Raw genomic sequence first — 23,667 nt, forward strand, 5'->3', positions numbered from 1 at the left:
AAGAGAGCAAGAGATGCTTCATGCCCTTTTCTCTAGCACTTCCAGTCCAGCTGGCAGCAGAGACAGCCGAGCTGGGGAAGTGTCTCTCTGCACAGGAGGCTGTTGGCAGATAGGAGGGGGGCCCTGAGTCCTTCCTCTTCCCTCCTACCCATTCTGGGTTTTGTCCCCCTTCAACCCCACACCCCGCCCACAGCCCAGAGAAGATTCTCTGGGCTGGAGCCCCATCCCAGAGCCCTCCGTGGGCTCCTCAGGGGCTCCCCTCCCATCCCCAGGGCTGGCAGATGCCTCGTGGAGGAGCCCCGGGGAAGATGTCCCCCAAAGAACCAGGCCCCCTCGAGCTTGCCCCACCCCTAGCCCAGGCTGCCCAGCCCAGAGGGAAGGAAGGAAGGAGGGGGCTTGGCGCTGCCCGGGTGAGCCAGGGCAGGGGGGTGGGGTGTCAGTGGGGAGAGCATCTCATGAAAAGTTAATGCCCCCTTGCAGGTTGTTGATTTTTGTTTGTTTTTCTCTTTTTGCCAGAAGAGAAGCCTCTTTCATTAGCCCAGACTGTCATTACCCGGCATTAAATTTTCATAGAGCGGGCGGGAGGCCAGGCAAGGGGAGGCATGCAGCAGGGCGGGCTGGGGGCTCCCTGAGCTGGGCCTGCTGGGGGCTGAGACTGGCTCCCCTGGGCTCCCGTCTGCACACTGCTAGGTCTTAGTAATAACACGCGCTTTTCTCTGTCACCCACAATATGTTAAGGATGGCCCATGGACTACAGTCTATGATCTTCCTAATGCTCCTATGTGGTGGGTTCTAACTATCCCCATTCTACAGATGAGAGAAACTGAGGCTCAGAGAACTTGTGGCTCTTGCCCGTTACAGACAGTAAGAAGTTGCCTCACTGACTCCCCCCACCCCACCCCAGGCTGTGCTCCCACGGGGCTGAGAGGCAGAGAGGAGTAGAGAGGTGGAGGGGGTGGAGGGGGTGGAAGACAGACACGAGCAGGGTGGTGACTTGGGTGTCGTGGGTGCTCTACCCTGGGGGGAGCGGCAGGAGCCTGGCCCCCAGCCCCATCCTGGGAGGCGGGGGTGCGGCTCCTCTCAGCCAGGCAGGGCCTGCGCCCCGCCAGGCAGGTGTCAGGGCCTTCACAATGGTGCACCTGGCATGGGCACCAGGCCTGGCCATTCAGCCCCGAACAATCACTGCTCCACAGCCGCTGGGCCAGCAGCCTCCAGGGGCAGGAGGACAGGAGGGCAGCAGATGGGCCTCGGGTGTCAGATTTCCAGCCTGGGGCTGGGGGAGCAGGCAGCCCTGAAGGCGGAAGGGGAAGGATCAGGGTCCTCCCCGCCCCCCTATGGCCCCTCCCATCCTCTGGTCCCTGAAGGAGGGTAGGAGGGACAGGGTGGGGGTGGAGGGGACTCTCTGCCCACCACCACTGCCACCTAGAGCAGGGCAGAGGGGAAACAGTCCCAAGGCCAGGACTGAACTTGTGGGCTTCTCATAGGGCTGGGGAGCCCTGAGAAGGCTGCATTCTGGCCCTACCACCCAGTGGAACAGCTCACAGAACCTCTCTGGGCCTCAGTTTCCTCATCTGTAAAATGGCTGTCTACTTGTTAAATATTTACTGAGCACTTGCTATGTGCTAAGCACGCCAGAAAAGCAGCAGTGAACAAAAGAGATGCAAATCCCTGCACCTTGAAGCTCACATCCTAGTGTAAGAGACAGACAACAATCAAGATAAAAGAATTAAATACTTAGTGGGATATGGAGGGAAGTAGGCATGGGAGTTACAACTTGAGACAAGAGGTCAATCCCCAAAAGAGGTTATCAGCCAGGCAGATGTGGGGGAAAAGCATTCCAGGCAGAGGGAATAGCAGATGGATGCTAAGAGTACCTGCCCTGTAGGATTTTTCTGGGGCTGGAGGAGGGGGCAGGTGAAGGGCTCAGAATAGGGCCAGGCCCACAGTCTGGGCTCACAAAGGATACACTAAGAGCGGAGCTGACAGTGACACTTATCACGCTCCTGTGCCAGTTTATTTGTCTACCCCGTAGCCTCTGAGCTCCTGAAAGGTAGCATCATTATCCTCGTTTTGCACATGAGAACACTGAGGCTTGCGAAGGGAAAGGAAATAAGTCACGCCTTGTGTGCTGGGTGCCAAGTTCTCCTGTTCCAGGTCAGAGGTGAAACATGGTACAGTCAGGACGCCATCCTGGCTGGGACTACTGCTCCAGTGCTCTGCGCATGTGATACCAGACAGGTGGAGGATAGGATGGTGAAGTCAGGGAAGGAGCAAATGCCCCACAACGGGGTCATGCTCGGCCCATCTTTGCAGGGTCTGGGGGAGAGTTTAGTGCCCCTGTGCTTCGGGAAAACTTCCTTGTCACTCTGAACTTGGCTTTGAGGCACCAGATGCCTATGGGGGTGAAGACAGGAGGCTCTGAGAAGGGAGGGGGGAAAGTTCAAACCCCTGATGTCACAGAAGTGGAAAACAAGGCTCAGAGAAGGTTTTTGGAAAAGCCTCTGCCCATCCCTGACCTCAGTGATTGCATCTGTGCAATGGGACTGGGGCTGTAATGGATATAAAATACCAACTGCCCCAGGGGTGGAAGGTACTCCCTCCATCCAAGGCCGGGAAGGGACAGCCTGAGAGATCAAGTGGGAAGACTCTTCTGAAGGGGTGTTCTGGCTGTGGACGCTGGCACACACAGGAGGGCCCTTGGGACAAGGAAGCTCTCACAAGTGTGTGAGTACGCCTGCAGGCCTGGAGGCAAACGGCGGTGCACCTGGCGGTGATGCAGATGGGGATCAAGGAGAAGCTGGAAAAGGTGGCCCGCCCACTCCTAAACTCCAGTGTGACTGCCTCATTTCCTTAGGTGATGTTCTTCAAGCAAAGTCTCCTTGGAGGGGTGTCAGGAAGACTGTGGGGCTCTTCCATCCCCCAGGAGGGGAGATGCAGGCAGACAAGGGGTGACAGACTGCTGGAGGTGGAACTCATGGGCCCTGGAGTCACAGACACCTGGGCTCAAACCTAGGCTCTGCCACTTACTAATGTGTGACCCCAGACAATCATATGGCCTCCCCATGCCTCAGTTTCCCCATCTATAGAATGGGAACTGGCCTCATGGGGTTCGGGGGAGGATTCAATGAAACTGCATGCAAGGTCCTCCTCGAAGCCTGGGCACAGGGTCAGCGCTGGGTGTGGGCACTGCCCTTAGTGCCCCACGAGCCGGGAAGGAGCATCGTACCTGCAGGCAGGGTCATGGGGAAGCAGCCTGAGGCCTGAAGAGTTTAGGGACTCACCAAGGTTACACGTGTAGTAAGTGAAAGAGTCAGGATTTGAACTCAGGTCTACCTGATTCCTGGGCTCTCTCTGGTGCACAGTGGTGGATTGGAAGGCCCAGGGGAAGTAAGGGATGTGGCTCGGGTGCGATGAAATGAGGTGGTTCCCAGCCCCCTCCAAGGCCCAGCTGGCTCCCCAGGGACACCCCCACTGTGGGCTCGGGGACTGACAGGGCTGCCTCACTCTTAGTAGCTAGTGGCACCTACCGTGCAGCAGATGAAGGATGAGGGCGCCGCGCCCCCCCCTCCCAGCCACCCCCAAGCTTGGCTGGGTTCCTTCCCACCCATCCCCGGCTCGCTCATTCTAAGAACAAAGGCAACGCAGGCACAGCCCCACTTCCTGGCGATGCTGATTATCTAATTCTCTATCCCGCAATTACCGCTTCCTGAGGGAGGCATTATCCCAGGAGATCCTGCCCTCCTGCCTGTCCCAGGGGCTCTTGGGGGTGTTTATGGTAGGGGTCCCCATTCTTACAGGGAAGCCCGCAGGGGGCCAGGCTGGGCCCTTGACCTTGCCTTCAGGAATTGGGCCCTCCAGCGGGGGCACTTGGCCCGCCCTACGGCCCCACCCCCCTACCTCTCCCAGTATCCTGGGCTCTGGGCCTGGATGGGACCCAGATCCATGGGCTCTCAAGAGGTCAAGGAGAGGTGTGTGCAGGCATACGTAGGCGTGTATGTTAACAAATGTAAGTGATGTGCACATGTGTGAACAAGTGTACTAAGGTCTAAGTGCATAAGAATGTACAAATACAAAGATATGAATGTGTATGTGTATACATCACACTGTATATTTATACAAGTGAGAATGTGCAAAGACGAGTGTGTACAATGAGTCTGTGAGCACATATGTGAGCCGGTAACACAAATGATTGCATAAATGAGTGTGCAGATGTGTATAGATGTATATACATTAGTGTGCATTTGTGCATGGCTGAGTTTGTGTTGGACTAAAAACAGGTGTGAGAGGGTGTGACTGAGTGTGGACAGGGCCACCGAGGCTGGGACAGGAGAAGGGGGAACCCCCACTCCCAAGCAGGGGAGCTAAGCTGGGCCTGGCAGTGGTGAGGGGGAGGGGAAGGTGGGGATGGCCCCCAGGCCAGCAGGTGGGGACCTCAGACCTCCAGCCAGAGGCCTGCTTCCTGCTGCCACTAGAGCTCCCATCCTTCCTGTCAAAGGTAGGGGAGTGCTCACCTAGGACTGGTGGAGCTGGTTGCAGATGCAAAAAGACTCAGTGCTGATTTGCATCTTTCATTTGCATACATTTCCACAGGACCCACTGATTGGTTATTGGAAAGCCCCCATCCTTCCCAACTCCTGTCAGCTTGCAATGGCCCTTCCTGGAAAAAAAATCAAGGTTAAGCTCTGCTTGACCCAGGGCTGAAGCTAAGTAACCCATGGGCCTGGCCTGGGTGGTACTTGGTGCTCAGTGAGATACTGGCCCTTAGGGGTTGCTCACTAGCACAGAGCAAATAGCATTCCTCAGGTCTTGCCTGACACTGTGAAGGTGCTTACTGGCTATTCCATCAATGAATTAGCAAAGTTGTGGATGGGGACAAAGCAGGTGCTAGCTACCTGAGCTTCTCAAATCTTCAGGTGGGGTCTTAGCCATGGGGTCCCCAAAACCTGAGGTGGGGCCTGGTTCCCTGGGCCAGCGGGGCCAGCCCTGAGGATGGATGTCGGAGAATCTGAAGGCTGCTAGTCAGAATCCTGACTCCAGAGTTTTGCCTCTCCGTCCCAACCATCCCTCCCACTCCTGCCCCTGCCTCCCACCACCTAAGATGGGATCCGGAGGCATGACCTCCTCTCTCCTCATCATGGCCAGATGCCCGGTCAAGCATTTTTGGAAACACCCCTGTTTCCCCAGGCCTCTGAATCTCCCAGCAGCCCAAAGTGCACACAGCAAGAGGCTGGGTGAGTTCTCAGAGACAAGGAAAGAATTGAGATGCCCAGCAGAGGGGTGAGTGTGTGTGCGTGTGTGTGTGTGTGTCACCACTGTGAGTGTGCATGGTATAGTCTCTGAACAGGGGAGAAGGCGTACATCCTGGGCCCAGAACGGATGTGGACCTGCAGGCCCGTGTGCACAGGTGTGAGTTTATGTGCTGTGTGCACATGCTCAATAATGTGTCAAGAAAAATAGAAGTTTCCAGTGTGAAAGGCCCATATGCTCTGCTTCCATTTGTGTTTTCACCTAAAGTACCTCATTTTCCCCTACAGTACGGCTTGACAGTGACAGGGCCTTTAAATTCTCCTTTTATCAGAAACACATCACACATACATAGTGTAGATACATACATGTACGTGACTATATTGTTGGGTACATGCACATAGGTGTGAGCACATGTTATAAACGCATTGTACATGAACATCCACACACATCGACGGTAAACACACTCCTGTTAACACCCACAGCTCCTGTATCCACATCTGGCACATGGTTGTCCACATGTCCTTTTTGCCAGTGTGCTTATATGTGGCTCCTGTGTGCATTGTGTGTGAACACAGCACTGCCCTGGCAGATCCCTTGGCTTGGGTGTGCCTCGGGCCCCGAGGGGACACGTGTGCCCAGGGCTGTGCCTGCACCCATGTGGGAGCACATAGGGTCTGTGTGACCGTGGGAGGAGGTGTGTGTACAGGACAGCATGTGTTTGCATATCGGGAATTGGGGATGTTTAGTAATTAAATCCCTTTTCATCCTTCTGCACCTGTCTCCTTCTGAAAGCTGAGAGAACAGACGTCAAACGGGACGAGGGCTGGATTGAATACAGCCAATTCTGAAATATTTATTAGCTTGTGACTCCACTCAATGGAGGAGAAGGAATGCCAGCTAATCCACCCAGCAGTGCTCACAGCAGGGACATTTTTCAACAGGGACTTCTCATATTTCAACGACAGCCCACTCTGTCCAAAAATGGCAGAGTTTTCATCTGGGCCCACGCAGGGTTCTCCACAGCTCTGGTTAAGGACCTATATAGGACAGAGATCAAACCTGAGCTCCTGTTCCTGGGTTCCCCTGTCCCCTGCTCACCGCTTCCTGGGGCCCTTCCTCAGGCAAAGTACCAGTGAACTGGTAGATAATCATGCTGGCCTGTGCCAGCCACCCTTTATGGGGCCCTTACTCTGTTGCAGGCACTGTGTGTAGGGGTTTTTATACATTCTCTTATCAAGCCTTCACAAAAATTGAATAAGTGCCAAGTAGTACCCACTTAATATACTAAGAAACTAGGAAATTCAGAAACATTTAACAAATAAGGAAACTGAGACTCAGAGTAATGAAGTAATTTGCCCAAAGTCATCAGCTATTTAGTGGTGGAGGCAGGATTTGAAGCCAGGGAACCAGGCCCCCAAACTCAAACTCTCAATGGCTACACCCAATGCCTTCTAAGTGAACTAATAAGGGCGTACTCCATGCACTATGCTGAGAAGATCCATGAGAAAGAGTGCAGTGATCCATTAGTGATGTCTGCCACTGTGATAGGAGGAGATGGCCATATATCTGCTGTCCCTGATCCTCACCCCACGCCAAACCTGCTCATCGCCAAGTCTTCCCTTCTTATAAATGGCAACACAACTCCTCTAACCACCCAGGCCAAACACTTTACAGTCTTCCTTTACTTCCCTTTCTCTCTAACCCACACCCAAACCCTTGGCAGATTCTGGTGTCTCTAACCATTTCTCACCATCCGCATGGATGCTTCCCAGTCTGAATCACCATCACTTTCATTTGGATTATTGCAATGGCCTCCTAAACAGTCTCTTACTTCCAATCTTGCCCCCTATGGTGCTGTTCTCCTGCCTGGGATCTCCAGCCCCAGATATCCACGCAACTTGCTCCATCACCTCCTTCAGGCTCTGCTCAAATGTCACATTATTCGAACCACACTACAGAAACCAGCATACCTCCTTCCTCTGGGTCTGGCACTCCCATTTCCCCTTATCCTGGTTTATTGCTCTCCATAACTTTTATTTGACATTCTATGTATTTGTTATTTTCATTCATTTCAATAATGACAAATATTTATGGAATATTCGTGCCAGGCACTGTTCTTTCATCACCGGTTCTCAGTAAGTTGACTGTGATGTTCCTATAGGTGTGGTTTTCTTCAGGTTTCTTCTGCTTGGGGTTCATGAAGCTTTTCAGATTTGTGGGTTTATGATTTTCACCAAATTTTGTAAAAATGTAGTCATTATTTCTTCAAATATCTTTCCGTCCCCACAAGGCCTTCTAGAACTCAATTATACATACGTTAGACCTCTTGATGTTTTCCCACAGGCCACTCTGTTGGGATCCCCCCCACCAGTCGTTTTTTCCCCCTCTATATTTCATTTTTGATCATTTCTATTGCATTGCTGTGACTTTAAGGTCACTGATATTTTCTTCAGCAATGCAGTGTCTAAACTGCTGTTAATTGTATCCAGTGTATTTTTCATTTCAGATATTGCATTTTTCATCTCTAGAAGTTTAATTTGAGCACTTCTTATATATATTTTTAATTGGAGTATAGTTGCTTTACAATGCTGTGTTAGTTTCTGCTGCACAATGAAGTGAATCAGCTGTATGTATACATATAACCCCTCCCTCTTGGACCTCCCTTCCACCCAGCCAACCCACCCAGCTAGGTCACCACAGAGCACCAAGCTGAGCTCCCTGCGCTATACAGCATGTTCCCACTAGCTATCTGTTTTAAACATGGTAGTATATATATGTCAGTCCCATTCTCCCATTTCATCCCACCCCCCGCTCCCACCCCATGTCCACATGTCCGTTCTCTATGTCTGTGTCTCTATTCCTGCCCTGAAAAATAGGTTCATCTGTACCATTTTTCTAGATCCCACATGTATGCGTTAATATATGGTATTTGTTTTTCTCTTTCTGACTTACTTCACTTTGTATGACAGTCTCTAGGTCCATCCACATCTCTACAAATGACCCAATTTCATTCCTTTTTATGGCTGAGTAATAGTCCATTGTATATATGTACCACATCTTCTTTATCCATTCATCTGTTGATGGACATTTAAGTTGCTTCCATGTCCTGGCTATTGTAAATAGTGCTGCAATGAACATTGGGGTTCATGTGTGTTTTTTTTTGCAGTACACGGGCCTCTCACTGTTGTGGCCTCTCCCATTGCAGAGCACAGGCTCTGAACGCACAGGCTCAGTGGCCATGGCTCACGGGCCCAGCCACTCTGCGGCATGTGGGATCTTCCCGGACCGGGGCACGAACCTGTGTCCCCTGCATCGGGAGGTGGACTCTCAACCACTGTGCCACCAGGGAAGCCCCATGTGTCTTTTTGAATTATGATCTTCTCAGGGTATATACCCAGTAGTGGTATTGCTGGGTCATATGGTAGTTCTATTTTTAGTTTTTTAAGGAACTCCATATTGTTCTCCATAGTGGCTGTATCAATTTACATCCCACCAACAGTGCAAGAGGGTTCTGTTTTCTCCACACCCTCTCCAGCATTTATTGTTTGTAGACTTTTTGATGATGGCCATTCTGACTGGTGTGAGATGATACCTCACTGTATTTTTGATCTGCATTTCTCTAATAATTAGTGATGTTGAGCATCTTTTCATGTGTCTCTTGGCCATCTGTATGTCTTCTTTGGAGAAATGTCTATTTAGGTCTTCTGCCCATGTTTTCATTAGGTAGTTTGTTTTTTTGATATTGATGAGCACTTATATTTTTTATTTCTCTCATTGTGTACATGCTTTCCTCTACCTTCTTAAACATGAAGAGTATATTAATAATCGTTGTTCTAAAGCCATTGTCGGCCAGCTGTATCATCTGGGTCTATATTGATTGATTTTTCTCCTGGTTATGGGTCATATTTTCCTCCCTCTTTGTTGCCTGGTAATTTTTATTAGATGCTGGACATTTTAAAAATAAACTTTTTTTTAAAAAAATTATTTATTTATTTATGGCTGTGTTGGGTCTTTGTTTCTGTGCGAGGGCCTCCCACTATCGTGGCCTCTCTTGTTGCAGAGCACAGGCTCCAGATGTGCAGGCTCAGTAATTGTGGCTCAGGGGCCTAGTTGCTCCGCGGCATGTGGGATCTTCCCAGACCAGGGCTCGAACCCGTGTCCCCTGCATTGGCAGGCAGATTCTCAACCACTGCGCCACCAGGAAAGCCCTAAAAATAAACTTTAAACTTTGGAATAATTTTCGATTTACCAAAAAAGTTGCAAAGATAGTACAGAGAGTTGTTATACACCCCATACTCATTTTCCCCCATTGTCAGCACCTTCCATTACCATGATATATTTGTCAAAACTAAGGAACTGACATTGGCATATTACTATTAACTAAACTTCAGACTACATTTTGGATTCACCAGCTTTTTCATTAATGTCCTCTTTCTATTCCAGGATCTAATCCAGAGTATTACATTGAATTTAATTGTCTTGTCTCCGCAGTATTCTCTGGTCTGTGACAATTTCTTAATCTCTTATTTCCTGACCTTGATGGTGTTGAGGGGTACTTGTCAGGTATCCTAGAGAATACCTGGATTTTTAAATTGTTTTTCTCATGATTAGATTGGAGTTTGGGGAAAGAATACCACCAAAGTGCAGTGCCCTTCTCATCACATCATATTAGGAGTTAGATGATATCCACATGATATCACCAGTGATGTTAAGCTTCTTTACTTGGTTCAGGTGGTGTTTGCCAGGTTTCTCTACCGTAAAGTTACTATTTTTTCCTTTCCCTAAAGTGCCAAGTAGTACCCACTTAATATACTAAGAAACTAGGAAATTCAGAAACATTTAACAAATAAGGAAACTGAGACTCAGAGTAATGAAGTAATTTGCCCAAAGTCATCAGCTATTTAGTGGTGGAGGCAGGATTTGAAGCCAGGGAACCAGGCCCCCAAACTCAAACTCTCAATGGCTACACCCAATGCCTTCTAAGTGAACTAATAAGGGCGTACTCCATGCACTATGCTGAGAAGATCCATGAGAAAGAGTGCAGTGATCCATTAGTGATGTCTGCCACTGTGATAGGAGGAGATGGCCATATATCTGCTGTCCCTGATCCTCACCCCACGCCAAACCTGCTCATCGCCAAGTCTTCCCTTCTTATAAATGGCAACACAACTCCTCTAACCACCCAGGCCAAACACTTTACAGTCTTCCTTTACTTCCCTTTCTCTCTAACCCACACCCAAACCCTTGGCAGATTCTGGTGTCTCTAACCATTTCTCACCATCCGCATGGATGCTTCCCAGTCTGAATCACCATCACTTTCATTTGGATTATTGCAATGGCCTCCTAAACAGTCTCTTACTTCCAATCTTGCCCCCTATGGTGCTGTTCTCCTGCCTGGGATCTCCAGCCCCAGATATCCACGCAACTTGCTCCATCACCTCCTTCAGGCTCTGCTCAAATGTCACATTATTCGAACCACACTACAGAAACCAGCATACCTCCTTCCTCTGGGTCTGGCACTCCCATTTCCCCTTATCCTGGTTTATTGCTCTCCATAACTTTTATTTGACATTCTATGTATTTGTTATTTTCATTCATTTCAATAATGACAAATATTTATGGAATATTCGTGCCAGGCACTGTTCTTTCATCACCGGTTCTCAGTAAGTTGACTGTGATGTTCCTATAGGTGTGGTTTTCTTCAGGTTTCTTCTGCTTGGGGTTCATGAAGCTTTTCAGATTTGTGGGTTTATGATTTTCACCAAATTTTGTAAAAATGTAGTCATTATTTCTTCAAATATCTTTCCGTCCCCACAAGGCCTTCTAGAACTCAATTATACATACGTTAGACCTCTTGATGTTTTCCCACAGGCCACTCTGTTGGGATCCCCCCCACCAGTCGTTTTTTCCCCCTCTATATTTCATTTTTGATCATTTCTATTGCATTGCTGTGACTTTAAGGTCACTGATATTTTCTTCAGCAATGCAGTGTCTAAACTGCTGTTAATTGTATCCAGTGTATTTTTCATTTCAGATATTGCATTTTTCATCTCTAGAAGTTTAATTTGAGCACTTCTTATATATATTTTTAATTGGAGTATAGTTGCTTTACAATGCTGTGTTAGTTTCTGCTGCACAATGAAGTGAATCAGCTGTATGTATACATATAACCCCTCCCTCTTGGACCTCCCTTCCACCCAGCCAACCCACCCAGCTAGGTCACCACAGAGCACCAAGCTGAGCTCCCTGCGCTATACAGCATGTTCCCACTAGCTATCTGTTTTAAACATGGTAGTATATATATGTCAGTCCCATTCTCCCATTTCATCCCACCCCCCGCTCCCACCCCATGTCCACATGTCCGTTCTCTATGTCTGTGTCTCTATTCCTGCCCTGAAAAATAGGTTCATCTGTACCATTTTTCTAGATCCCACATGTATGCGTTAATATATGGTATTTGTTTTTCTCTTTCTGACTTACTTCACTTTGTATGACAGTCTCTAGGTCCATCCACATCTCTACAAATGACCCAATTTCATTCCTTTTTATGGCTGAGTAATAGTCCATTGTATATATGTACCACATCTTCTTTATCCATTCATCTGTTGATGGACATTTAAGTTGCTTCCATGTCCTGGCTATTGTAAATAGTGCTGCAATGAACATTGGGGTTCATGTGTGTTTTTTTTTGCAGTACACGGGCCTCTCACTGTTGTGGCCTCTCCCATTGCAGAGCACAGGCTCTGAACGCACAGGCTCAGTGGCCATGGCTCACGGGCCCAGCCACTCTGCGGCATGTGGGATCTTCCCGGACCGGGGCACGAACCTGTGTCCCCTGCATCGGGAGGTGGACTCTCAACCACTGTGCCACCAGGGAAGCCCCATGTGTCTTTTTGAATTATGATCTTCTCAGGGTATATACCCAGTAGTGGTATTGCTGGGTCATATGGTAGTTCTATTTTTAGTTTTTTAAGGAACTCCATATTGTTCTCCATAGTGGCTGTATCAATTTACATCCCACCAACAGTGCAAGAGGGTTCTGTTTTCTCCACACCCTCTCCAGCATTTATTGTTTGTAGACTTTTTGATGATGGCCATTCTGACTGGTGTGAGATGATACCTCACTGTATTTTTGATCTGCATTTCTCTAATAATTAGTGATGTTGAGCATCTTTTCATGTGTCTCTTGGCCATCTGTATGTCTTCTTTGGAGAAATGTCTATTTAGGTCTTCTGCCCATGTTTTCATTAGGTAGTTTGTTTTTTTGATATTGATGAGCACTTATATTTTTTATTTCTCTCATTGTGTACATGCTTTCCTCTACCTTCTTAAACATGAAGAGTATATTAATAATCGTTGTTCTAAAGCCATTGTCGGCCAGCTGTATCATCTGGGTCTATATTGATTGATTTTTCTCCTGGTTATGGGTCATATTTTCCTCCCTCTTTGTTGCCTGGTAATTTTTATTAGATGCTGGACATTTTAAAAATAAACTTTTTTTTAAAAAAATTATTTATTTATTTATGGCTGTGTTGGGTCTTTGTTTCTGTGCGAGGGCCTCCCACTATCGTGGCCTCTCTTGTTGCAGAGCACAGGCTCCAGATGTGCAGGCTCAGTAATTGTGGCTCAGGGGCCTAGTTGCTCCGCGGCATGTGGGATCTTCCCAGACCAGGGCTCGAACCCGTGTCCCCTGCATTGGCAGGCAGATTCTCAACCACTGCGCCACCAGGAAAGCCCTAAAAATAAACTTTAAACTTTGGAATAATTTTCGATTTACCAAAAAAGTTGCAAAGATAGTACAGAGAGTTGTTATACACCCCATACTCATTTTCCCCCATTGTCAGCACCTTCCATTACCATGATATATTTGTCAAAACTAAGGAACTGACATTGGCATATTACTATTAACTAAACTTCAGACTACATTTTGGATTCACCAGCTTTTTCATTAATGTCCTCTTTCTATTCCAGGATCTAATCCAGAGTATTACATTGAATTTAATTGTCTTGTCTCCGCAGTATTCTCTGGTCTGTGACAATTTCTTAATCTCTTATTTCCTGACCTTGATGGTGTTGAGGGGTACTTGTCAGGTATCCTAGAGAATACCTGGATTTTTAAATTGTTTTTCTCATGATTAGATTGGAGTTTGGGGAAAGAATACCACCAAAGTGCAGTGCCCTTCTCATCACATCATATTAGGAGTTAGATGATATCCACATGATATCACCAGTGATGTTAAGCTTCTTTACTTGGTTCAGGTGGTGTTTGCCAGGTTTCTCTACCGTAAAGTTACTATTTTTTCCTTTCCCTACTCTATTCTCTGAAAACAAATCACTAAGTCTAACCCACCCTCAAAAGGATGGGAACTAACTCCTGTAGGAAGAATATCTACATATATTATTGGAATTCTTCTGTAAGACAGATTTACCTGTTCTCCCCCTTTATTTATTTATTCAATCACGTGTTTACATCAGTATGGACTCACTTATATTTATTTTATACTTTGAATTACAGTTCAATACTACACTATTTTATTGTCCAAATTGATCCAGCTTTGGCCATTGGGAGTTCTTTCAGGTTAGTACCTGTGTCCCTGTGATATGCCCCATACTTTTGTTTTTGGAGCTCTTCCTTACTTTATGGTACTGAAAGATGGTCTCGCTCATCTTATATTTTTCCCACTCTGGTCCTAGATTTCCGTTCTCTTTTTGTAATTGGAGAATGGTATTAAAAACCAAGGTCCAGCCGGGACCTTGCTTGCTGCTACTAGCCTATCATTGCTTCTAGGCCCTCTCAGCAGACATAACCCATGGATACACACATGTCTGTAATTAGTTCTGCATCTGTCCATCTGTATCTACATTACATTAAACATGACTTCATACTGATGTCTCCAACTCGAATCCACAGAGTTCATTCTAACTTCCCCTCCTTGCTTATCTGTAACCTCCCTCTCCAACCACAAGAAAACTGGCTCCCACCATCCACCTTCCATGTACTTATTTGTTCAACCAACATTTAAAACTGTACACTGTTGAAGACTGGATTTGGTTGTATTCCTTTAAATATTGCTGGCTTAGTTCCAAGAGGCAGCTAGGTTACATGGAATTGGCTTGATACCATCGAAGAAGGCTTGGTTTTTAACTTTGTTAGCATTAGTTTAGAGCAGCCTTAGTCTAGGGCTCACCTGGCCCCTCTGCTAAGGCAGTGCCTTTCCAAGGACTCTACCTGATGCCCCATGTAGTGGGAGGTCTTTCCAACTCTGGCTGGTGTTGGAGGGGACCCCTTCTCACATCTCTGCATGTGCTCTCTGTGCAGCAACTTCCTCTTCTTTGCTTTGCCCCACAAATTCTGGTCACTTGGCCTCCCTGAACTCTAGCTGTGTCTCCTCAATTCAGTGAGGCCACCAGGCTCCACTTGCCTTCCTCTTTGCCTTCCCTATGCTCTGGCCTGGTACCTTTCTCTAGTTGGGTAAGCTGGGAGCAATCGTAGGACTCACCTTATGTTTTCCTTCTCTTAGGGCTCACTGTTCTGTCCTGCCTGTTGCCCAATGTTGAAAACCATTGTTTCATAGATTTTTGTCCAGTTTTCTAGCACTTTAAGGTGGGAGAGTAAATCTGGTCGTGCTCCATCATGTCCAGCAGCAGACGTCCAAGCACTGTTCTAGATGCAGGGGCCACAGTAGTGAGTAAATAGACAAAAAGCCACTGCCCTTGAAGCTGGCATTCTAATGCGGGGGTCAGCAAATTTCTGTAAAAGGCTAGATAGTAAATATTTAGGCTTTGTGGGTCAAGAGGAAAAATCAAGTCATAACCACATTGCCACCACTTGCAGGAAGCCGGGCACACAAGCAGTGGGCTGCAATGAGAACACCACATACAGTCTCTGCGCTCCCTGCTCAACTCTGTCCTTATAGCGTGAAAGCAGCATAGACACACATAAATGAAGGAGCATGGCCGTGTTCCAATGAAACTTTATTTATGACATTGAAATTTGGGTTTCGTATCATTCTCACATGTCATGAAATACTATTCTTTTTTTTAAACCATTTAAGAATGTGAAAACCATTTAGTTCACCAGCCATCCATAAACAGCAGCGGGCCAGATTTGATGGGCCATAGTTTGCTAACTCCTGATCCAGTGGGAGAGATGGAAAATAATCAAGATAAATAAATTAAGAATATGGTATTTTAAATAAGTGCCAAGGAGAAAAACAACAACGACAACAACAAAGCCAAAAAGGGGAGGCAGGTGAAGCCTTAGATGTCTGTCCAGGTAAGTCTCACTGAGAAGGTAACTTTTGTGTCCAAACCTTGTGAGAATGAGCTACCTGGTGTTTACAGTAAGGGAGAGGTTTATTTGCTGTTGGTCTAGCATCTGCCGCTTGACTAGACTGAGCTCCTCCAGAGCCGAGACTGTGTTCCTGCCTGGCACTGAGCTGTGCTTAGTGAAATAAGAGTGAGTGTGTGTGTGTGTGTGTGTGTGTGTGTGTGTGTGCGCGTGACATCAGCAGACCTGGGTTCGAATTCCAGCTCAGCCACCTTCTCACGGTGGAAGCTGGGGAAAGCTCCTTCGCCTCTCTGAGCCTTGGTTTCCTCATCTGTGAAATGGATGGTGTTCCACCAGGGGGTTGTGGGATCTATATGAGATGGCACATGGCTTGTCCTGATGCTGACTTACAGGCTGCTGTTTTATTGGAAAAAGACAGAAGCTCTTACCTGGAGTAGCCTCTGGGTTGGCTCTGTGAAGCCAGGGATCTGGACTCTCCATCCCATGTCCATCACCTCTGGCCCAAGAGGCCTTGGACTCCCCACAGCTGAGCCCAGAGCAAAGGGACCCCACCACCACCACTTGCCATGGGGTCATGGGCAGAGGATGGAGCACTGTGCCAAGAGTCTGGAGCCCCGAGTTCCAGTTCTGGCTGCATCACTGCCTCCCTTGAAACCCTGGGCAGGTCACACCCTTTGACTGGACAGTGATTCCAAAGAGAAGGAAAACAGACAAGCTGGGCCTTACAAGTGCCCTGGCTGACGGCCTGGAGAGTTTCCAGACTACGGCATGAGGAAGGAAAAAACTCGTAAGCGGTGGAGCCAAGATTCAAAATCAAGCCTCAGTTTTTTTTTTTTTTTTTTTCCGTCGCGGGGTATAGTTGCTTTACAACGTTGTGTTAGTTTATGTTGTACAACGAAGTGAATCAGCTATATGTATACATATATCCCCTCCCTCCCCCATCCCTCAGTTTTCTATTTACAAAATTGGGATTTTGTGATTTAATATAATCAGAAACCACCCAGGGTTCTTGGCTCACAGCTCCTAAAACCCTTAGAATTTCCTAAGTAACGAGATCTGACCGGGGCACGAACCCGTGTTCCCTGCATCGGCAGGCGGACTCTCAACCGCTGCGCCACCAGGGAAGCTCTAAGCCTCAGTCTTAACCAGCACGTTGACCCACTTGCCCAGCCAGCTTTGGCCCAGTGGCTCCTTAGAAAGGGATGGGAGCCCCCAGACACAGGTTCAAGTCTCACCATTGTCACTTCCTGGCCGCCTGACCTCAGATGGTCAGAGTTGGAGGTTGATGCTGCCTGTAGGCAGGTCTCCTCCTTTGCTCTTGTCATTCAGACTAATGTCACCTCCCAGAAAACGCTGACCACACCCCCATGGAAGCCCCTGGTTACTGTCACTGTCCCCTGTCCTATCGGCCTCACAGGGCTGCTCACTACCTGGTTTCCCTTTCCTCATTGCCTCACGTCTTCCCTACGGACTGTAATCTCCACGAAGGCAGCGCTCGTGTGGTTGTCTTCCATCACTGTGTCTCCAGCACCTAGGGCCGTGCCTGGCAGGGTCTTTGTGCTCAGAAGATACTGCTTAACTGGATGAAGTCAAAGAACCCTCAACAATCATTCAGTCAAGTGCCCTGCCTGGCCCATTACACAGATGGTGGGGAGCGGCTGAGGACCACAAAGGGGAGGGGTTTGCCAAGGATCCCCTGGGGAGTTTGAGGCAGAGCAGGGCTTGAACCCCAGACTTGTTTCCCTGCCACACACTCCTCCCCCCCGAGCCTCAGTTTCCACATCAGGACAATGGGTTTTGTTTTGGTGGGCTGAGTGTTGGAGCACATCAGTCGGCTCTAGTGAGATGAGGCTGGGAGGTGGTGGGGATGACCTCTTCAGAGTCACTGAGCAGGAGACCTGCCAAGAGGAGGGTGTCTGAGCCTCAGAAGACCCCGTGTGCCAGGATAAAGCACTCAGCACAGTGCTGCAGCCAGTGGAGCGATTACTATTATTATTTCCCTGTCTACCCTCAGGGTTGTTCTAAGGCTTGGATGTGACAGCGTGTGTGAAAGTGCATTGTTCTTTGTGAATCTACAGCACAGTGGAAGAGGTGAGGGGCCCTATTTTACTGTCACTACCAATAATGATGACATTATGAACTTGTACTTTCATGGACTTCCTTCCAAAGGGTATAAATAGGATGGTTAAAATCCATCCACACTGACAGACAACCCTGAGAAATAGGAGAGCAGGCAGGATCCCATCTGACCTTCAAGGACCTAGAGAGGTAAAGCCGCTTGTCCGTCCTAAGGCTCATGGCCATGGCCCAGGTAGACCCACCCTCAAGGCCCAGGGAGCCCTCCCTCTCATGCCCCCCGGGTCTCCTGGCCAAAATCCAACTCAAGCTGCCCAGAGCTTCGCTGATTCTTCCGAGGCAGGCCCCCGTGGAGCCCCCAGTCCCTGGGATGAGGGACGAGTCAAGGGCAGACATGGCTGGTTTGGGTCTGATGCTGTTAAATTCACGGTGCCAGCCCCTCAGGACAGAAAATCGGAGCATTGAAAGGGGCTCAGCCCACAGGAGCTGCCCAGCTGTTCCATTCCCAGTCCCAGATCCTCTGTCCACAGGCCCTAGACTGGCAGCTGAGCCAGGCCTGTCCACATTCTGTACTCCCTCCTGAGGCCCAGCAGGTGCCCATGTTAGAGTTGAGCGGGGGTGCCAACTCTGGGGAGCCCCGGGGGGCAGCAGAGGGGCCTTGAGTCAGCTGGTGATCAAGGTCAATAAATCCGACATTTCCTGAGCACCCTCTGAGCCAGACCCTATGCTGGGCCCCTGGGACTGGAGGTAAAAGGCGGGTTGCTGCCCTCAGTGAGCCCATAATTAGTCTAACTGTGAAGGGAGACAGAGGACCAGGCCACTACAAGATGGTGCGTTCATCCTAGAGGAGATGGCCAACTAACTGAGGCTGGTCAAGGAAGCTTCCGGAGGAGGTGACCCACTGTGCCGGCCGGAAGGACAAGCGGAGTTACTAAGGGTAAGCAGAAGAGAAAGGCGATCTCAGAGAAAGCGGCTTCCTGGTCTATAAAATGAATAACAGCACCCATCTCAAAGGGTGTTGTGTTTTACAAGAAGGAAGGGGAAATTTCTTTGAAACTGGGGATCACAGGACACATGTGAGGAAGTATTCTTTAGGCCCTTATGTAGGTAGGGGTCTGAGGTCCCCAGGTTTCTCCATTAGACTGCCCCCAGGCCTGAGGCCCTGGGTACGCCCAGCACCCACATTGGCTCACGCCACTGTCCACCCGAGGGTCCATGCCCTGCAGGAGTCCCCTAGGTCACCAGGCCCACCCCAGACCCACACTGGGTACTGGGCAAAAGACAATGTCCATCAAGCCCCCTGTCAACACACTTGTATCTGGGCCCTAAGGTCCTCGCCTAGTCCAGCACCCAGTCCTCCTGGTTCGAGGCCTTTTGCTTCCTGCTATATGTTTCCATCCTTACCTTGATCATCACTCTTAACATGTAGAATCAATTGGGACCTTGACGGCCCCTCACAGGTACGGTTAGGATCTACCACCTTCCTGCCTTGGTCTACACTGAGGGAAATACTCCTCGTGGTTTGATTCAGACATCACCACAACAACCATCAATAGGACCACCACCCTTGATCAACACGATCACCGTCATCTCCATCCTCACCCCAGGCTCGTTTGCCTCTGTGCCCCCGCCCTGTCAGTTTCCTTTGCTTGGCGTGTTTTTCCTCTTGACACCTCCATGGGATGACTTGACTCAAAAACCAGCCCCCACTCCCAGGAAGCGTAGCAGCCCCAAGTCTGGGTTGGGATCCCCTTCGCTGCTCCCAGGCCCTGTTCTGCTCCCTTAGATCGTGAAACTCAGCTGGCCGTGGTGCCCCTGTCTTACTGCTCTTCTGTTTGCCCCCTCGATGGTGAGCTCCCTGGGGGCAGGGCTGAACCTTCTGCAGCTTTTATGCTCCTGGCACAGAGCCTGGCTCAGAGTGGGAGCTCCAGAAATATTTGTTGAATAGATGAATGCTTGTTAAATAAACAAATGAAATGTTGCAAATCATGAATCAGAGAGCTTTTGGCAGGAAAGAAGAGGGGGACATGTCCTCTACTCCTCCAAGGAGGGGAGAAAATGGGGGATCAGACTGTGGAGGGGAATGGGGGTGTTGCTTGGTAAAACTTCCCTGGTGGGGGAAGGCCTGACTCAGATACGCTCTGTCAGCTGAGACGCCCTCTCAGACCATTGCCTCCAGCTGGATGTTTGGGGAAGTGGGGTCAGGGGTTCAACTGCCCACCAGCCTGGCCCTCTCCTTGGAGACCCTCAGCCTGGGGGAAGCGGAGGGGGAGGAGGCAGACCAGCCCCCCTCGCAACCACACGCACCGTGGCCTCCACTCGACCCCTTTAAGACAGCCCAGGCGGCCTCCCTTTGCTGGTTGAAACTGTTCAGTTTTCGGACAGGACAGAGGAGGGGGGCGGGGGGGAGGTCACACCTGTTGTGGAACTTGAGAGAAGGCTTATTTATAAATGTTCAGGGCTCGGGATTCTTGCGGAGCTGATGTCCGGAGGGGAAGGTCACCAAAATGCTTGTTTATAAAAGCAACAGCAACTGGGAACACCATAAACGGGCTAAACGATGAAATTAACAAGCTACCCGAGGCGGGGCATGGCGGGGCCTCCGCTGGCCGGGCACCACTGCTGGGCAGAGCCCCAGGCCTGCCTCCAAGCCAGGTCCCTCCCCTGCCCCAGCAGCCCTTCCCGCCCCCCAAGGTCCAGCCTCCCTCCATGACACCCCTACCCCACGCCTGCCCTTGACCCATCCCCACGGAGGGACGCAGAGCCTGTGTGACAGCTCCTCCAGGGCACAGCCCTTGCTAAGCCACCCCATCAAGGGCCATTCCTTCATCACCCCAAGGTGAGCACTTCTGGGACCCCCAAACGTGCCACGTTGGTGCCAAGTTAGGAGTGGTGGGCTGTTTGTTTGGTTTTTCTGGCTCTCTGAGGCCAGAGGCCACCCTCCAGCCTACCCCGCCCGACCCTACCTGGGGGCCCCCTGGAAGTGGCAGAGGGCAGTCATTTCCCCCATGCTCACCCCCTCCCGGGACTGTCTGTCCAATTCCCGGTTTCAGGAAAGCTGTGTTTTCCTTGGGTGACTGATGGCTGAACAGGTGGCTTCTGGGTTAGAGAGTGTCAAGTGAACAGCGGCCGAGAGAAGTGGCCCTTTTATGGCTCACTTTCGCTGCCCGCCGCTTCTTGGCTGCTGAGAGCTCTCTGGCCTCCTCCCCCCCCCGCACCCCGTGAGGGCATTTGTCAGGCTGCCCACCCATCCTGGCCCTGCAGCCCACCAGCCGGGGCCGACAACACATGGATTCCTCACCGAGGGGGCGTGGGGACAGCTGAGGGGGAGCGGAACCCTGCCCTCCTGCACATCATCACACACTTACACGCGTGCACAGGCCGCACGTGTGATCACAGGCACTCAGGAATAGTCCCATTAGGAGGGCACGCGTTCTCTTGGATGCAAAACACCTGCCTCCCCTACCACTCCATTTTCCCTCAAACTCAGCAAGGATCGTCCAAACGACTCCGTGCCTGGCAGCGTGCTCAGACAGTACTAGACCCCACGTGCACAGGCCCAGACGCGCTGGGCCCCACGCTCACTCCATCTCCCAGCCTGCCTTGCACACACACAGGCTCCCCGCTGGCCTCCCCCTCCTGCTCTTTGCCTCAGTTTCCTCAAGCGTGTGTCTCTGTCTCTGAGTGACTCCTAGTCTCTCCCTCCTTCCTCCCTGCCATCTCTCAGAGTGTGTCTGTTTCTGTTTCCCTTGTTTTCTCTTTGCTCTCTCTCTCCCTATCCTGTTCTAGATAGATCTGCCTCTTTTTGTCTCTCTCTCTCTCTCTCTCGCCCTCTCTCCTCTCCCTGTCTCTCCCCACTCCCTCTGGCTCTTTCTCTGGCACAGAACCCACAGCCTTCCAGCACATCCTCCAGAGTCATCATCATCAGATCTGTGTTCTCCCTCAGCCTCACTACTCAGAATTGCTTTTTTTTTTTCTTTTGGCCACGCCATGCGACATGCAGGATCTTAGTTCCCTGACCAGGGATCGAACCCACAGCCCATGCAGTGCAAGCACGGAGTCTTAACCACCGGACCACCAGGGAAGTCCCACTCCTCAGAATTTCTGAGAGGAGCTACACTTCAGCCTGGGCCTCGCCGTGGGCCCTGTAAGGTGGAGCGGGCAGCTCTCTGGAGTCACTGGTGTCCCCGTGGCCCACGGAGGACCCACAGGCCTCCACCTGGGGAGCGGAGGCTGGCCTGGCTCAGACCCCTTTGGCCTTGGGCTAGGAGTGGGCTACTGGCCTCTCGCCTCTCTTCGGTGCCGGAGTCAGGGAGGCCCTGGGTGTGAGATCTGGGTATCTTGGTACCCAGCAGACCATGGCAGTGGGGCAGGGGCTTAGGAGGGGGCACAGCCAAAGTTTCTTCATGATCATCCTTGGCCACCATAATGAGCCGCCCAGGCATGCCCAGAACCCTGTGAAATCTGCTTAAAATACTGGGCCCTGTCTCTCCCTTCAAGGGCTGCAGCCTCCCTAGGGAAGGGATGTCAGGTCTCTGTTTAGACCCTAAGGAGGGACAGCTGAGCCACCCTGGGGATGCTTTAGCCTCAGAAGCCAGGGAGGTGAGGGGCCTCAGACACCTTGTGTGGCCTAAGGCAGTTGGAAGAGCCTGGGAGGGAACACTGGGGGCACCCAACCTGGAAAGGGCCCTCCATCCCACCCTCATACCTAGAGGGCATCCCAGCTCCTGAATCCACAGGGAAGCAGGAAAGGTTTATTCCAATGACAGAACGGGGACGGGACCCTGGGTGGGCAGGGCTTGCTCCTGAGGCCAAAGACAGAGGTAAGGTGGGCCCAAGAGACCGCTCCCCACCCCGCGTGAACCCCCTATCCACATACCCTTGGCCTCCCACATTTTTGCCCGTGCCTCATTCAATTACTCATTCATTTGGCAAATATTCATTGAGCACCTACTATGTGTCAGGCACTGTTCCAGGTACCCTGATAGACCCACAGTCTAGAGACAGGAACAGACAAGAAGCAAGAAAACAAATATTTAGTTACAGTACATGCTGGAATAAGCTCAGTGAAGGAGGCAAGAGCATGCCACCTTGGAGATTAAAAGGGAGGCTCCTTGGAGGGGAGGTGTCAGAGGCCTCTCTGAGGAGGTGACCTTTGAGCCTCAAGACCCTCCTTCCATCCTGGAGGCACCTCCTCTCCAGGTAGGAAGCCAGGATCCCACACTCTACCTCATCACAGACTGTGGGCAGATCCACAGTGGATTAATAGTACAAAAACTTCAGCAATAAGTTAACTTGTTGAGGACCTAGGTGTGCCAAGCCCTCTGCAATTTACCTCTATGTATTATCTCTTTTAATATACAGAACAAGCTAGAGGCAGATACTCATAAAATAAGGCTTTTAAAGATGAGAAAACTGAGGCCCAGAGAGGTTAAGTGGCTTGTTTAATGTCACACAGCTTGTGGGAGGCAGAAGCAGGATTTGTGTGACCCCCACCTCCTCCATGTCCATTCTCCCAGATTCTCCTTCTCCTTGGGAGCCATCTCTCGCCCCAGAAAAGAGGGAGTAGGTGGGGCAGGAGGAATTGGGGAAAGAAGAGTGTTCTGCACCCCCTTTCCAGGGCCTCAGTCCCCCATCAAGCCCTCTAGACTGGGACGCGCTCATCTTCTCGTCTACTGTGGACTGTGGGCCCACAGTTCCCCAGGTGCTTCCAGCTGGCTCATGACTCCAGCCCCCAGCCCCGCCAGACGCCCCCCTCCCTTTCAGGCAGGCAGTCTGGGTGGAGTGAGGCCCCATCCCAGTCCCCAGTTGCCATTGTCTTCTCCAGACAACCATTAGCATATGTGCAATGCAATTACCCTTCAGCTCTTCTGACCCTGGGCTGACGTGGAGGTCCCATCCCCAGTGATTTGGGGGAAAGGGGGGTTATTACAACTCACAAAACCTTAAATTAAGAGTGAATAAGGGAAGCGTCGCATGCCACTTCTGAAAGGCTGCCAGACGGGCTGGGGTGGGTGACGGGTGTATTATATGCCAAGCTGATGGAGGAACTT

Source organism: Lipotes vexillifer, unplaced genomic scaffold (assembly GCF_000442215.2).
Source record: "Lipotes vexillifer unplaced genomic scaffold, Lipotes_vexillifer_v1.1 scaffold109, whole genome shotgun sequence".
In the NCBI taxonomy this organism is placed as follows: Eukaryota; Metazoa; Chordata; class Mammalia; order Artiodactyla; family Lipotidae; genus Lipotes; species Lipotes vexillifer.